Source organism: Typopeltis vanoorti, chromosome 9, assembly GCF_054136105.1.
Source record: "Typopeltis vanoorti isolate ZY-2024b chromosome 9, IOZ_Tvanoo_1.0, whole genome shotgun sequence".
Taxonomy (NCBI): domain Eukaryota; kingdom Metazoa; phylum Arthropoda; class Arachnida; order Uropygi; family Thelyphonidae; genus Typopeltis; species Typopeltis vanoorti.
Window position 1 is genome coordinate 135443776 of NC_143557.1, and position 15336 is coordinate 135459111.

The following is a 15336-nucleotide window of genomic DNA, read 5'->3' on the forward strand; positions in this document are numbered from 1 at the left end:
ACCGAGGCAGTCCGTTCGGACTGCTGTAAATGATTTTGCATAGTTCCAAGTTCTAGCGCATGTTTTCTTTGCTAGGTGAAAAATAACTAAAGAAATAAAATTAATAATTATTTAATTCAATAAGTTTCTCTTATAGAAGACTCACTGAGTATTTTTACATGACATCTGCCATGGTTATTTTCATATTAATCTTAATCATTGCAAAATAGCTATTTGCATCATCATTATCAATGGCAACTCTCAATTTTCCATAAGCTATTATCAACCTTGCTGCCATTCTTCTATTGAATATCATTTTGAATGATAAATATTTCCATTTCTACATCGCTGTTATTTATCATACAAAGGTAACTTGTTTCATCAAGAAAGATAAATTGCTTACATCGAATGTCAAAAATGGATTCGCCAGAAATAATAAAACCAGCTCAATAATCCCACGAGACCTTGAATTATCAATAGTGCTTAAAATAAAAAATAAAAAATAATAAAAAACGTTTCTCGTGCTACCTGGTCACATGCTGGTCGGAGAATATTGCTTTTTCGGAGAATTTCTATTAAAAAATACGAGGGGGGGGGAGAAGTGAGAAAGGAAATGGGAACGAAGAAAATTTTAACCTATGTGAACCTAATTCAAGAATCCAGTTTAAAAAATGAAGCTAAACTTATATTTAATTTGGAAAAAAATATTTTATTGTTGAAATAATTTAAATCTGGATGACTTATCAGAAGCGTTACGCAGTACAGTAACGAGGGTATGAAGCGCCTGTGGGAAATGTCTGATTTGCGCCCCCCCAACCCAAAAATGACAAAGCATTTTTAAAAATGTAAACGTAACAAGTTAAATTTTACTAAATCTTCTTCTTCTTCTTCTTCTACGCGTTATTCCCGCTTCCTATGCAGGGTCCGCGTGATCAACCCCCTCAAAATGAGTTGCAGAATTTGTGTGTCTAAAGCGGCATATTGCCGAAATTTAAAAATACAATATAAAATAGCAGACTTTTATATATCTATTTATTTATTTTTATTTTTTACGTTTTGCGCCCCTAACCTAGTTGCGCCCGTAGCGGGCGCCTCTTTCGCCAGGCCCTCGTTACGACACTGGCGTTACGTTTGTCAAAAAGGGTAATTTCATAGCAGAGAGAGCTCTTCAAAACAAGTTTTGACAACGCAAGATTTTACTTAATGGATGATTTCTTTGTGTGTGTGTGTGTGTGTGTGTGTGTGTGTGTGTGTGTGTGTGTGTGTGTGTGTGTGTGTGTGTGTGTGTGTGTGTGTGTGTGTGTGTGTGTGTGTGTGTGTGTGTGCGTGTGTGTGTGTGTGAGCGGGCGCGTATTACTTTGTATTCTTGTTGATAATGAAAAGTGAAAGTACTTGGCATCTTATAATAGCAAACGTAAAATTAGTGTCGCTTCCGTATAATGAATAAAGTGCCTTTCTATCTGCCTCTTTATGTAAACTTAGATAAATATCATGTGCTCATCTTAACTGCATCAGGATCAGTCATTTTAGATATTAAGTGTCGCTAAATATATTTAGCACTAATGGAAATACTGAATATAAAACAAGTACACTCTGCTGCAAATTAATATGAACACACACACACACACACACACACACACACACACACACACACACACACACACACACACACACACACACACACACACACACACACACACACACACACACACACACACAGAGAGAGAGAGAATAATATTCTATTGTCCCCTCAGCTTGATCTGTGTTTAGCTTTTTGCTGGGTTCCTGTATACATTCGTGTGTGTGTGTGTGTTCATGGAATTTATTTTCATTTTTTTTCCCCAAAAGCTCAGATGTATTCCATTTCAATTGCAGCATTCTGAGGTCCTTTTAAGAAGTCACGATTAAATAATGTGTCACTTTTTTTCGACTACCCACCTATGTCACAAAGTGCTTCAGACTTCTTTCTTATCAAGCTTCTCTAAAAATATTTGCTATTTTGTAGTATGGAGTCATTCTAGATGTTCTTCTTTCTTTGTGAAATGGTTACAAGTCAAGTCTTTTTGAAAAGCAGTTTTTTTTTTTTTTGCGCGAATTGCGAATCTTCCCCAGCTGAAGAAATATTTCGATTTCATTTTAGGCATCATTTCCATAAAAATCATCTTTTTTTTGACAATTTCACCCACGAAAGATTGGAAACGCGGTCTAGTCAAGAATAAAATTTCCAAGTTTTCGTTTTATAATTGGATAATTTTATCGAAAGCTTCTCAAAATGCTTTAGTATATGATGAATAAAATAATTCTACTTGACTGTCACGGTGATATTTAGTAAAAAACGGAATTTAGGATGGAGGCTCTAATATACGTGGTTGAGTTCTGATATGGATCGCTGCACTTTTTTTATTGGGAGAATTTCGCAAAATGATTCGAACTGACATTTCAAACAGCCTTGACGAAATTGAATGAAACTTAGCATTTAGGATCTGTAATCAACATTTGTCGAATTGTACCAATTGAGATAAATTTTAATGGTGATCCTAAATACAAACTTTCTAACATTATCATCAAACAGGAATTATTATTATTAACTCGGATCGTTTTGCCAATAAAAGTTGTCCACTTATACCTAAAAAAGGAGGAAATATTAGCGCAGTTTCAAATGGTTTTATTAATATAAAAATAAAATTTTAATGAAAAGAAAGCATAATTCATTATCTACTCTTGAACCTCGGACTAATCTTATTGTGCTGCATGTTAACCAAAGCGACGAAGCATTGGTTCAATTCAACGCACTTAAAACTTATTTTAATTATTACCTACAGCACAGTTTGAAACTGTTCAGAGTCGAATTTTCGACTGTCAAAAATACTACGACACTCTCGTTTTTGGCTTATGTTCTGTAGTCATATAGTTTCGTCTTACCTATGGTCCGAATGAAAGCAAAATTGAAATTACTAGATAGATTTTAATAAGAGATCCCACGCATCAGGTACGAACTATTAATACCAGTTCAAGTTATTTTTTTTAAATCATAATTAAAATGCTTAAAAAATAGAACTATTTAACTAGAACAGAGAAATAAAAAAATATAATAAAAACCAGAAAATAAACAGTCATCAGAAAGAGCTCGGTTCTAGTAAAACAGAAAACAGAAATAGAATATAAAAAAAAAGAAAAGAAAAAAAGATTATGCACAAAGAGAAGTAAGAAGAAACACAGAGGAAGATGAATTAGTTTTGTAACATAACTAGAAAAGGATGTATCAAAACTACAACTTATAAACTAATAAAATTAAATGAGTAAAGAAATAAAAGAAAATGTAAAAAAATACAAACAAAAGCCCTCGAAAAATGGAAACCTATTTTCTGAATCTCTGGAATATAAAACAGAAGTAAAAACATATATAAAACAAAGAATGACCTAACGGAAAATATTACAATGTCAGAACAGAAAAATGCGATGAATAAAATGAAAAATAGTTAAACACCAGGGGAAAAAAATATAAATATGAAACTGCAAAAAATGTATTTGAAAAAAGTTAAAGAAAGACTTCTGAAATTCTTTAATAAGGTTTGAATTATTGGAATTGCTTCTAACCCTTAGGGGGGGGGGACAGTTCATTTCTAATTTATAAAAAGAAAATAATAAAGATTACTGCATGGAAATTTATCTCCTAAGTGCTGGTTATTAGACATTCCGGGGAATTACAAGATAAGTTAGCAATATAATAGAGGACGAACTATTAGAAGAACAAAATGGATTATTCCAAATAGACTGATCTTGCATGAAATTCTCAAGAGAAGAGTTTCGAAGAGCAACATTCTTGACCTTCATTGCTTACGATAAAGCCTTTGATAAATTAGCAGAGAAAAATGCTTTAACAATTATTATTAGTATAGCATATTAGTGATTGAAATATAATTCTCAAGAGAAGAGAATTTCGAAGAGAAATTCTCTTGACCTTTACTGATTACGATAAAGCCTTTGATAAATTAACTGACAAAAATGCTTTAACATATTAGTGATTGAAATATACCAAACCTTCAAGAAATACATATATATACAAGAGGAGTATGGCAGGGACGTATGTATGATATAATATATATTAACGATTAAGAGAATCGAATTATTATTATTAATCAAGAAGCCTATACCCATCTCATGCTTTCTAATTACGATTGATTACATTTTATATAATTATTATACAATTATTATTTCACTTAAAACTGCTGATTTGCATTTTCGAGATATTTTCACTTAATTTAATATCTCATTGTTGTGTTAGCATTCCGTTTTGTATTTTTCCCCCTTTTTAAATGTTCTTGTGGCCGCTTTACAACTAGCAGTACTGTGCAGTTTTCGAAAACTCATCTACCTCATCTGGTTTTAATAGCCGCATGTAATCTCGCATTGTAGTATTGAAAATGACTTGAATAGATTGCTTTGAATTCTTCATCGCACCGACTAATAGAAAAGCTTCGTGTTTTTTTTTTTTTTTTTTGCTACGTTTCACGTAATTATTGTTATAGTACAGATCACACCACGTGACTTTGCAGTTAATGGAAATGGTTACATGTAGAAGAACGTCTATAGGCATATTTGAATAAGCGTTAAAAAAAAAAAAACTTCACTTGTGCACATCCTAAGTCTTAGTATGTTAAATGTTAGAGTGCAAACATCACTTGTTTTAACTTTTGTGTATCGATTATCAATCGTTATGATGCTGCAGGAATGTTTCTCAGCTTGTCACATGACAAGGTAGTCCTTTACGTCCCACTGAATTGGTAAGGTTTATCAGGAAAGAATCGATTGGCATTTGGCAAAGATCGTTATCGTTGTGCACTCAACATCAATTTGTCTTCAGCGCAGATTTCGCTGTCAAGGTCATCGCTTTAATTGGAAGTCGCTCTTAACAAAGGGATCTTCACTAATGCACTGATTTCCCCACTGCTTTTAAACATATGGAACGGGAATCTTAAAATTAAAAACTAAAGCAAAGACAGAATTGTAAAATAAGTTTCGAAATGATTTCGTTAAAAGGTGAATTTCTCAAGAGCATTCTTGTATAGTAATGCCATGTGGAACCACAAATAAATGTAGAGCTGGTTTTGGCTTGGAGATCATCAACAAATAAACAGACAGCAAAACCTTTATTTACTGTCATTATAATACAATGTATATTGTGGCTAATTTTGGCACTAAAAACGGTCCGATGTAGGCCAAAATTGAGGTGATTGGATACGTTTGAGTGGAAAATTCCATCCAGCAGGAGTATATATCATAGACCGATAAATATAATGAATTCTAATAGTTTATTTACATAATTTTTGATACGTACTGTAAAAAAAGTACATTTCATATTAACATTATTATTAGTCCACGCAGTTAGCCTAGTGGCTATGCGGGAGGCATTGGGCTAGTCGCCTCCATGGAGTCTGTAAACTCATCGCGAGAAGTCCACTAACATCATCTCTAACCATCATTACGTGTACAATACCTGTCATATTTTGCTTTGATCTCATTCAAACTCTCACAACTGACTCTGGCAAGCCACTCCACTCATTCACTGCCTCAAATCAAAATCTAGTCTCCACGCCCTTACTAGTTACACTTTCACTTAATTTCCAGGGATGACTTCTAGTTTTCCTCACATTGGTCATGTACTGAAAAATCTCCCTACTACCAATCCTATAAAACCCATAAAGCAACACTAAAGGGTGAGCTAGCCAGTCTCATACTAGAGGATTTTTTTGTTCTGCAAACTCGGGATTTTGGCCAAACATTGTATCGAAGGTGTAGGATTGTTTCAGTTTTCCAGATGATCAGTGTTGCAGCCGTCTTAGGCTTGGCTTCAGGGCATTTGAAGGAATATTTTCCGTTTGTATTTGAATCATTGGATTCTGATTTACAAACGAAATGACAATACACCGAACTCAATTGACTCAATGAATTCATACCATCTTCATTTTTTTTTTATCATATCTCATAATAGCCCCCTACACTTTAATATCCAATTCATCTAGAGTGATTTTGAATCATTAGAACACGCAGGTTGGATATGACTGACAAACCAGTTTTTCACTTTTAAAACCTAATACGAGTCTTTCGCAATCATTACGTAAAGAAAGAATAATTATGTACACTCCCAGACTCGGTTATTGTTTATATGATATTATTTCTGAATTATTATTTTTGCACATTCATATCTATTTGCCTAAATAGGAAATCGCACCGAAGATTTAGCTACAGAATTATTTATTTATTTATTTGGTTTACACGTTTTTTGTATAAGTAGAAAGATATACAAGTACAGGAAATTTAAGATAATTTACCAATTCGCTTCTTTTAATGGCGCGCATTTCGGTTACTATAACAAAGTAGAAGCAGATAAGGATATTAGTAGGAAACTTGATAATTTGTCACTTGACCAATAGATGCCGCTGAGCTGAGCTTTTGTGATGGTGCTCATTTATTTTTTATTAAAGTTTAAATGTGTATTACATTGTTATTTTCGAAAATTTGGAACTTGGAGCCATATTAGACAGGCTCCGAGTTCCAAATAACTTTTGTTTCCTTGCATCGGGTTTTAAATTAACACTAATATTAATATAGAATCTTAAAATATCTTCTTATTAAATATAATTTTGTCGATTTTTTTTTTTTGTTTTGTAACAAACTTGCAAGTCATCCGATGAGATTTGTAAATACACCTTGTCGTTATTAATATAAATTTTGTAAATAACTACAAGCGCACGATAATTCATTTTCTTTCAAAAAAAAAAAAAAATATATATATATATATATATATATATATATATATATATGTTTGCGTGTGTGGTGTATAAATAGAAAATACGAATGCTTACTATGTGCCTTCTGCGATCAACCACTTCCATTTAATCAACATTCTAAAAACAGTTCATACACTCGGGTTTGAGCGATGTAGAATTTTATTAATCTCCTTAAAGTTGGCAAAGTTCTGAAACAATTGCTTCTGCACAGCTGAGCTCAAATAACATCTCGAGAATGGGGGGGTAGGTAGTCCTAGGGTGCCCACTTGCAGGCCTTTTCTTCATTGATTCTTCAAGATCTCTTTAAGAAACTGGAAATAATTGATTTAAAGCTATTCAGTGTATTCCACATAGATTTGCGTTTTTATTGGTACTTATTTCTTCGCAAAATTACGCACGCACACACACACACACACACACACACACACACACACACACACACACACACACACACACACACACACACACACACACACACACACACACACACACACACACACACACACACACACACACACACACACACACACACACACACACACACACACACACACACACACGAGCTCATTGAAACGCTACTCCTATACTACTATACTAGATATTTTTAGCCACAATACAGAATGACACAATTCCAAGAATTAGCTCATTGGAATGCACGACAACAAGCAGATCAAGTGATTGCATAATGTTATGAAATACTGCAAAAGCTAGAAAAATTAATATTTAAAAACGGTTACCATAAATATTTGACACAAAAATGGTTAAAATTGAAATCATGCAATATTTTTGATAAAATGGTTCGCGGAAGTGTATTAAAAATGCAAACGCAAAAATGAGAATTTGAGTTTTTGTCGTAAAACATTCAATTTCTAAAAAAATGGCTTTGAATGCTAGGCTTAATAATATATTGGGATATATTAATAAAATCTGAAAGTATAATTCGTACATAACGGCAGAATGCAAACAAAAAACGTGGTCAAGGGCTATGTCAAACATTACTCAATACTGGAAGAGGAGTGGGGAAACTGATCCGAAGAACCCTGCCAATTAAAGTTATCCAAATATAGAAAAAATATTTGGATTGATTTTACGTTATGTAAACGATGCCAATACTTTTTGATAATTACTATTGTATTACAAAATACCGATTCATCAATTCATGTAAAACAACAAAGATAATCTTGTGATGAGTATTTTTTGCGCAATTTCATACAAGCAATAGTTGCTTTCAAATACGATGCGACAAAAATTAGAAATAAAATAAGAAATGCCAAACTATTTGTCGAATGGCCAATGCGCATGCGTTGCTTAACATTCCTGCTTGACTTCAACAATTAATGAAACCATAATTTTTTCCCCCAGTTTATCTGGGGGTTTTCATCCCACAAGCAGGCAAACCGGCCCCGTGAACACACGGATCTATAGCCATAAATACTTAGCCCCAGGGGGCTTAACTCGCCCCAATAGGGATGGGGGAGAAAGGGAGGAAACTCCATATGAATAAATAAATAAATAAATGAAACCGTAATGAATTCTTCTTCTTCTTCTTGAGTTCTGCAATTGAGCAGGCTCTTCTTTTAGTAGCAGAAACTTTCCTTCCACTCTCTTCTGTTCTGAGCCTTCTCTTTCAAAGTTGTGTACCTGTCTCCATTGAGCATGCCATCTCGCATTGTTTTCCTTACTCTTCCTCTGGGTCTTTTTCCGTCTATTTTTCCTTCGATGGCATCTCTGATGATTCCATTCCCTCTCAGAATATGTCCGATCCAGTTTCCTTTTCTTCTTTTTATCCTCCTTATCAGACTTCTCTCTTCTTCTACTCTTTTTAAGACCTCTTCGTTAGTTATTTTATCTCTCCATTTGATTTTTTCCATCCTTCTCCAAATCCACATCTCAAAGCTTTCCAAAATCTTAATTTCTTCAATGTCCAAGTTTCAGATGCATTTCTGGGTAGAAAACAAATTTGAAATCTGTTGCTGCTCAACATTGGACACCTCTGGTTTATTTTAATGATTATTTTTTAAATTAAAATTATCTCAGTCAGATTTTCGAAAGCAAATTCCAATGAATTTTTAAACGAATTTTCAAATTTACAAAATGAAACGTTAACTACGTTTTTAGAATAATATCGTAAAAAAGAAATTCGCTTACGACATGGCAAATATATTGCCATACATACACGCATTTTCCTCCTAGTCTGTGGGTCAACAACTTTTACCAAGAAGGCAAAAAATACTCACGCACAAAATTTTATTGTAAACTGTTCTCAAGATATAATATGAAATATAATAAATGAGAAAATTATTGCTTTAGTTAACTACTCTCTCTTTCTCTCTGCTACTGGCTTGTCTGATTCATTCCCTCTTTTATTTTATTTTATTTGTGTGTTTGTGTGTGTGCTTATCCGCTCGCACGTGGCAGAGCTTTTAACTTACGTTCGCATCAAAATTGTGCCATCTGCCCTGTCTGTCCTACCCCAAAATTCTGTCCCCTAGTTAACTAGGGGTATTGTTAACGTTGTGTCCATTGTTAGTAAAGTAGGGGTCAGTTGCCGAATGAAAACGAAAGATAGAAAAAGCAGATGGTCATTTTTGGGTCATGCACACTCGTCTAGGAATGAAAATGTCTTCAGAATACGATTGGCGTAGGTAAACCTTCTTTCATTAAGTATTTGTTAGGGAAGTATTTCTTAAAATAATCCGATGGACCATGAATAAATAAGCGATTGATTACTGGGCGTGTGAAGGTGCCAAGAAGGACATCTGGTCGGAAGACATTTCGTATTAGGTTTCCAACTGATTTGCTGACCAGCTTAGACGTTTGATCGAAATCTTCTGTCTTACATTGATTAGATTGTTAAGTGCTTAAAATAGGTGAAGTATTATTATTATTATTAAGAATATTTGTAGCAAAATACTGTTCAGATTTCGGTGTGGTAAAAAGGATTGGTTGTATTTAGCTCATTAGGTTAAAATTAGATGATATATATCTTCACTTCTAAATACTGTAACTTACAAAAAATGAAAAACTAACTTTTGCTGTTATTTCAGAGCTATCTAATATTACGATCGATAAAATTGACAAGAGATATTTTCTGATATTAATAGAAAATACGTGATTCGAATTCATTCCATCTTTGGCAAGATATAAAGGATAAAAATAAGTATACTAATTCACAACTCCATTTTTACTTTGTTGCGATAAATAGCACTTTTAAGATAGAAAAGAAAATTCGTAGAAATCCAGTAATGAAGAAGAATGTGATAAAGATAGCGTGTTCTAATGCAAAGCGAACATCTAAAATAGAAACAACAACAGAAAAAGGCATCCTGGCTGAATAGGCTATATTTGTCGCAACAGTGAGTTGGGAGAGATAAACTGTTGCTTCATATTTTTCACCTACGACTCGCAATGGTTTACAAATCCCTGAGAAGTGAATGCGGGGGAGACCAAAATATACTTGTTTTCTGAGACAGCATGATAAACTTGTAATCCTTTTCTATTCCATTCGGTCTTAAATCTTCTTAAAATAGAACTCCTGTCTTCTTACTGAGGGCACTGTCTTGTGTCACGTACAATGACGTCACGTTCCCTCCTATTTCTTTTGGTTTTTCCGAACAAGACGGATCGTCCCTCTCTGGAGACAGCTGCCAAGGCCAAGCGCCATCATTTTGTTATGGAAGTTGATCCTTCTGTCACCGACACGATGGTCCCTGACACCTACACATTACTGGATGACCCGTATTGTCCAGAATAAACGCACAGTTCTAGCAAATATATCTCCAGAGATTAGAAAGGGAAGAAGCAAGTCCAAAGCTGCTGTGGATTTAACTTAACCCAATATTTCCTCGGGGAGAAATTGGTAGTTTTTTTTTATTTTTACCTAAATACTTGAGACACTCAGTTTTACGAAGAGATCAGAAGAAGTATGTTTCGTTTCATTCTGATCTTATTACCTCTAGCAGCAAATGCGTAGATATGAGATTTTTTCCCCCTTGGATAAATGAATAACTTATAAGCATCAGTAAGTTTAGGTCACTGAACAAATGCTTTTCAAAATCATTTATTGAATTCAAAAATGAGAGTTCAAGTTAAGTAGTTTTCTATGTCTTATTTAACTGTGGCCTTTGTAGCAGAGGCGAAAGGATCATCAGCCATTTGGTTGGAGAAAGACCTGGTTTGAATCTAGTTTGAGGAACTTTTTAAAGAGGTTTTCAAATGAAGTTAACCAGCTCTCATCCAGAGGGAAAGGTTACCGAAAAACAGAAAAATCAGCCACAGAACATACGCTATTAACAGGAATAATATATTGGGCCTCTTGTCTTCTGTAATTCTAAAACTAATACCAAAGATGAAGGTTAAATTAAGACTGTTATATTCTTCTGTAAATGGACAAATCGGCTCAAAAAATACACGCAGTTTACTGACATATTTACAAAGACACAAAGGGACCTAGTTGCTTGAGAAACCGAGATTAGTTCCACAGAATCCACAACTTGGCTCTCTTCAAGAAGAACAATCTGCTTCTTGAGTTTGAACTAAAAGATTTAAGTCAGTAGCCCCTGAAGACAATTATAAAATGTCCACGCCACATTCTATAAGATGAAAGACCGAAATGTTACTGATTTGGCCTGCAGCTGACGCTGTACTGAACGATTCCTAATATTCGTTATCCAGTGAAGTGCATTTTAGTGTTCGTCCTGATTATATATTAGAAATTATAATCAAAACTAATTACGTAGATGCATATTTGACTTTAAATTTAAATGACATAGCAACAATAACACACAGACTCTCCAAAGCATGGTCAATGATGAATAAACCGAATGAAATTCCTACAACTCTAAAAATAAAATTATACGAAAGTAGAATACTATCAACAGCTCTCTACAGGATAGAAACTTGGACCTTAAAAAGGAAGCAGAGGAAACTGTTGGTTTTTGAAATGAAATGCTTCAGGAAAATAAACAGAACTCATTTGACAGAACATAAGACTAATGCACAAGTGCTGCAAGAGTCGAATATTCTTAACACAGTTAAAAAGCATCAGCTTCGTTGGTTTGACTTTATTGTGCAAATGGAACCGGACAGATCTTCTCACATGGCGTTTGAGGACACTTTGGAGGGTATACAAGACCCAGGGGAAGACCGAAATTGACAGCATAAAGCCCTTAGAATTGCACTGGGGTTTCAAAGCTGTTGGCATATGAACGAGCTTGTTATGGATAGACAAGAGTGGAAGGCTCTTATCCACGAGGATCTCAATCCTTCTCAAGGATGGAAGAGAGGAAGATCAAAAAGCGGATTTAACGCTATTGAACAGATTTTTTTTAAATTTAAATACATGTTAAGCTTCTGAAAAGTTAAGAATTTTTTCTTTTAAAAAATGCTGTGAAAGAATTGCCCATAAGTTGCTAAAAACATTTATTTTATTTATTTATTTTTCTATAATAGTTTAAGTAGTTCTGTGTGTTATCTTTCTTCAGTACAGACGGGAATCTTGGTTAGAAGAAGCGCAAAAGGTTCATCTAGTTTGCCTTCAAAAATTCACACAAGCCGATAACTTATTTGTGCAATTTATTACCTTCTAATTACTGGATTGACTTTTTTTTTTTAAATTTAATATTTGAGATATTTCAGTAGCCAGCCAGAAGCTATATATTGAGCTTGAAGTGCAATACGGAACTACGCACAGATAATCAACTGTTTTACCATGAATAAATCTTGTAGAAGATATTTGACAATAACTTTAAATATCTGTGCAGTGTGTGACGAAACCGAACGCAATCAGTTCCAAATTGATGGCATAAAAAAATAAATTAAATGAAAAAACCTACTCGTTGACTCATGCATACTAACCCTACGGCATCTTTCTTGATAAAGGTTCCTAATATTTTTCCCGCATAAACCACCCCCATTTTTTTAACCGCAAAACGCCGACTTTCCATCCACTTCCGCCGTCATGGTTGCGTCTTTCCGGTGCAGTGGAAAAGCCTCGACGAAATATACACAAAAGCTTTTGTCAATGTGCGTCGGGAAGAGATTTGAAGTGGGGCGCGCGACAGCGTTCACTTAGCATCCCGCACGACACGCACACGTGTGGCAACTGTATCGTCTGCTACCTCTGTTGTCGGCATGCCCTGACTCACGCTGGGACGGAGTCTGCCGCCAGTAGTCGGACTAAAGCGAAACGCTTTGCAGCAAGCACACTCTAATGCGGAACTGTACCCCAGTTGTGTCAGTAATGGGATTAACCTCGGACTGCGCGGAGTTCCAGAGCGTCCTGTGAACCTTCTGAGGGATACAAGCTCGGGTCTCAGTAAATCAGGTGAGTAGCTAACGTTTAAGCCTCCCCCGATGCCCTTAAAATCATTTTAATTAGGGTAATTTGTTCCCAAATGATTAAATGTGTTGGTCAATGGTTCGCACTTCATACAGCAGTCGATGGGCGCATATTATGCACGTTCCAGCTTATTTTTCTCGTGTTTCTGTGTGTAAAGTTAAGAAGGAAAATGGGCTAAGTCTTGTGGGATCGGTGAAAGATAAAACCGGGCTGATAATTGTGCATTCTTGAAAAAAAAAAAAAAAAAAAGGAAAAAAAAAAGAATATTAGAATTTAAGACTTAAGAGTTCGATAGATAGATAGAATTTTTAATATCTAAATTATTGCGATGTCGTACCACTCTTGAAGGGAGTCAGGAAAGTGTCATTGATATTCTTTTACGAAAGGAAAGATATCCCTAGACTGCAGACACTGTTTCGAAACTTTTGCATCTTTCGCAGGAATACTGCAGCATAGTCAGGTAGGAAGGCATTTAATATTCAAAAGAAATTCCCTAATATAAATATAAACCGATTATTGATTTATCTATGATTTAAAAATGTGGCAGAATGGCTATTATATGCAACTGTTGAATAGCATGACAAAAATATATATTTGGAATATTTAAAGACAAAACAGTGTGATTAAAAAAAAAAATATTTTGATGGGACGTAGAGGAAGGTAGATGTGATGCTTTGTGACAGGAGCTCCAAGAACGATATGCATTAACGATGTACAACAAAAAGATACACAGAATATACGCCTACAACAGATCAATATTAGATAAGGGGGTGGGGGATTTCTTCTCCACAGTTGTCTTTCAAGGAAGGCTAACAACTCAGGCAACTTGCTGCCCGCATCACTGACATGTGAATGAAATTCTCTCAATTTAGGAATTTTTTTACTTTAGATCCTCTGGGATACTCGCTTGCATACGGATACACATCGAATCGAGTGAAGAGAAACATCTAGATATTCATTTTCTGAGAAAGAGACTCTATCAGAATCTTCCTCCCGCATACGGGGGGGGGGCTCTGAAGTAGGCGAAAATAAATGATATATCGTTTTAGAGCTTTTGTAATTATTATTTTTTTTAAATACAGCCCGTTTTAAAACACATTTGATTGACGTTAAATATTGGTAGAGTAGCGTAGAGTACAGGACACGCATGCTAAGCATTATTTCTGATGAGTCGTACGTGTGTTGTTTATTGATTTTTAAAAGTAGTAGACTGAACTGACATCGCTCTGAATCAATCTGGAATATTCGGTTGATACTCCTGTAATTCTGGAAATTAAGCAGAGAATTTGGAAGTAAAACCTGGCAGCTATAACTGGATGTGTACAGATTGATGCATGCAACCTGGTTATATAACATTAAACCCCGCATATTTATTCCCCCTGTTGGTGGGGAGGATTCAAATGTGCTTGTTACTATACTACTGGCAAACAGCTGCTATTTCTATTGGCTTTGTATACTTTTTGCTGTTTTATTTAATTATAGTTGATGGATCTCTTTTCATTGCGGTATAGTAAACTCTTCCTCTTTTCTTTCTCTCTTAAGACTGAGAGATAAATGGGATTAGCATGTAGGATAGATCTATGTATATGTAATTGAAATCATAATAAATACGGAAAATTATTTGAAGTATCTTATTACTCAAGATAAAAATAAGCCATGAGTGTTTCTGTTCACTGAGAATGGGGAAAAATCATTCAGAAATACAACGGCTGTGTGTGTGTGTGTGCGCGCGTGTGTGTGTGTGTGTTGCCATCTTTCTCCATTCGTGCAACCTTTACGCTCCACTGCATACCAAAAATAGTTACAGCCGATGAGTAGAGTTCGGAGCGTGGGATGGGTGGGGAGTGAGTGGGGGAGATCAGGAGTAATGGGTGTATACTGATGTCAAGTAGTTTTGGCGTCTGTGATAGTTTCAATGACTCGAAGTGACGTAAAGTGAGCACCCTAGAAATTGGGAGAACAATCGCGATTCTGCAGTGATCTTGGAACATACTTAGCATTGTTACCGCAAGGAATCTTGAAGCGTTCGCTCGCTCAGCAAAATTTTTCTACATTTTCATTCGCTCTTTCTGTATTTTCTGAACGAAGTAGCGCCATGGCCAAATATTATTATTTGGTTTATGCTTATCTTGCATTTTATAGTGCATGTGTGAATAAGTGGAAAAGATGTCAATTGTCACATCCTGGATAACATGCAATATCATTACTTTTTTTTTTATTTCTTTG

At 35.0% G+C, this 15336-nt stretch overlaps 1 protein-coding gene across 5 annotated transcripts in view; it reads left to right on the top strand.

The window, feature by feature from the left end:
• The window catches only part of LOC150103595 (CD109 antigen-like), a 716838-nt gene that overhangs the window by 89765 nt on the left and 611737 nt on the right, over window positions 1–15336 (top strand). Inside the window, exon 1 of one of the 5 annotated variants that reach the window (XM_090397640.1) lies at window positions 12830–13095. The exons of the other annotated variants lie outside the window; for them this stretch is intronic. The gene's annotated coding sequence lies outside the window, so the exon portion shown is untranslated. Of the gene's footprint in view, window positions 1–12829; window positions 13096–15336 lie in introns of those variants that run through there. 5 annotated transcript variants of the gene reach the window in all.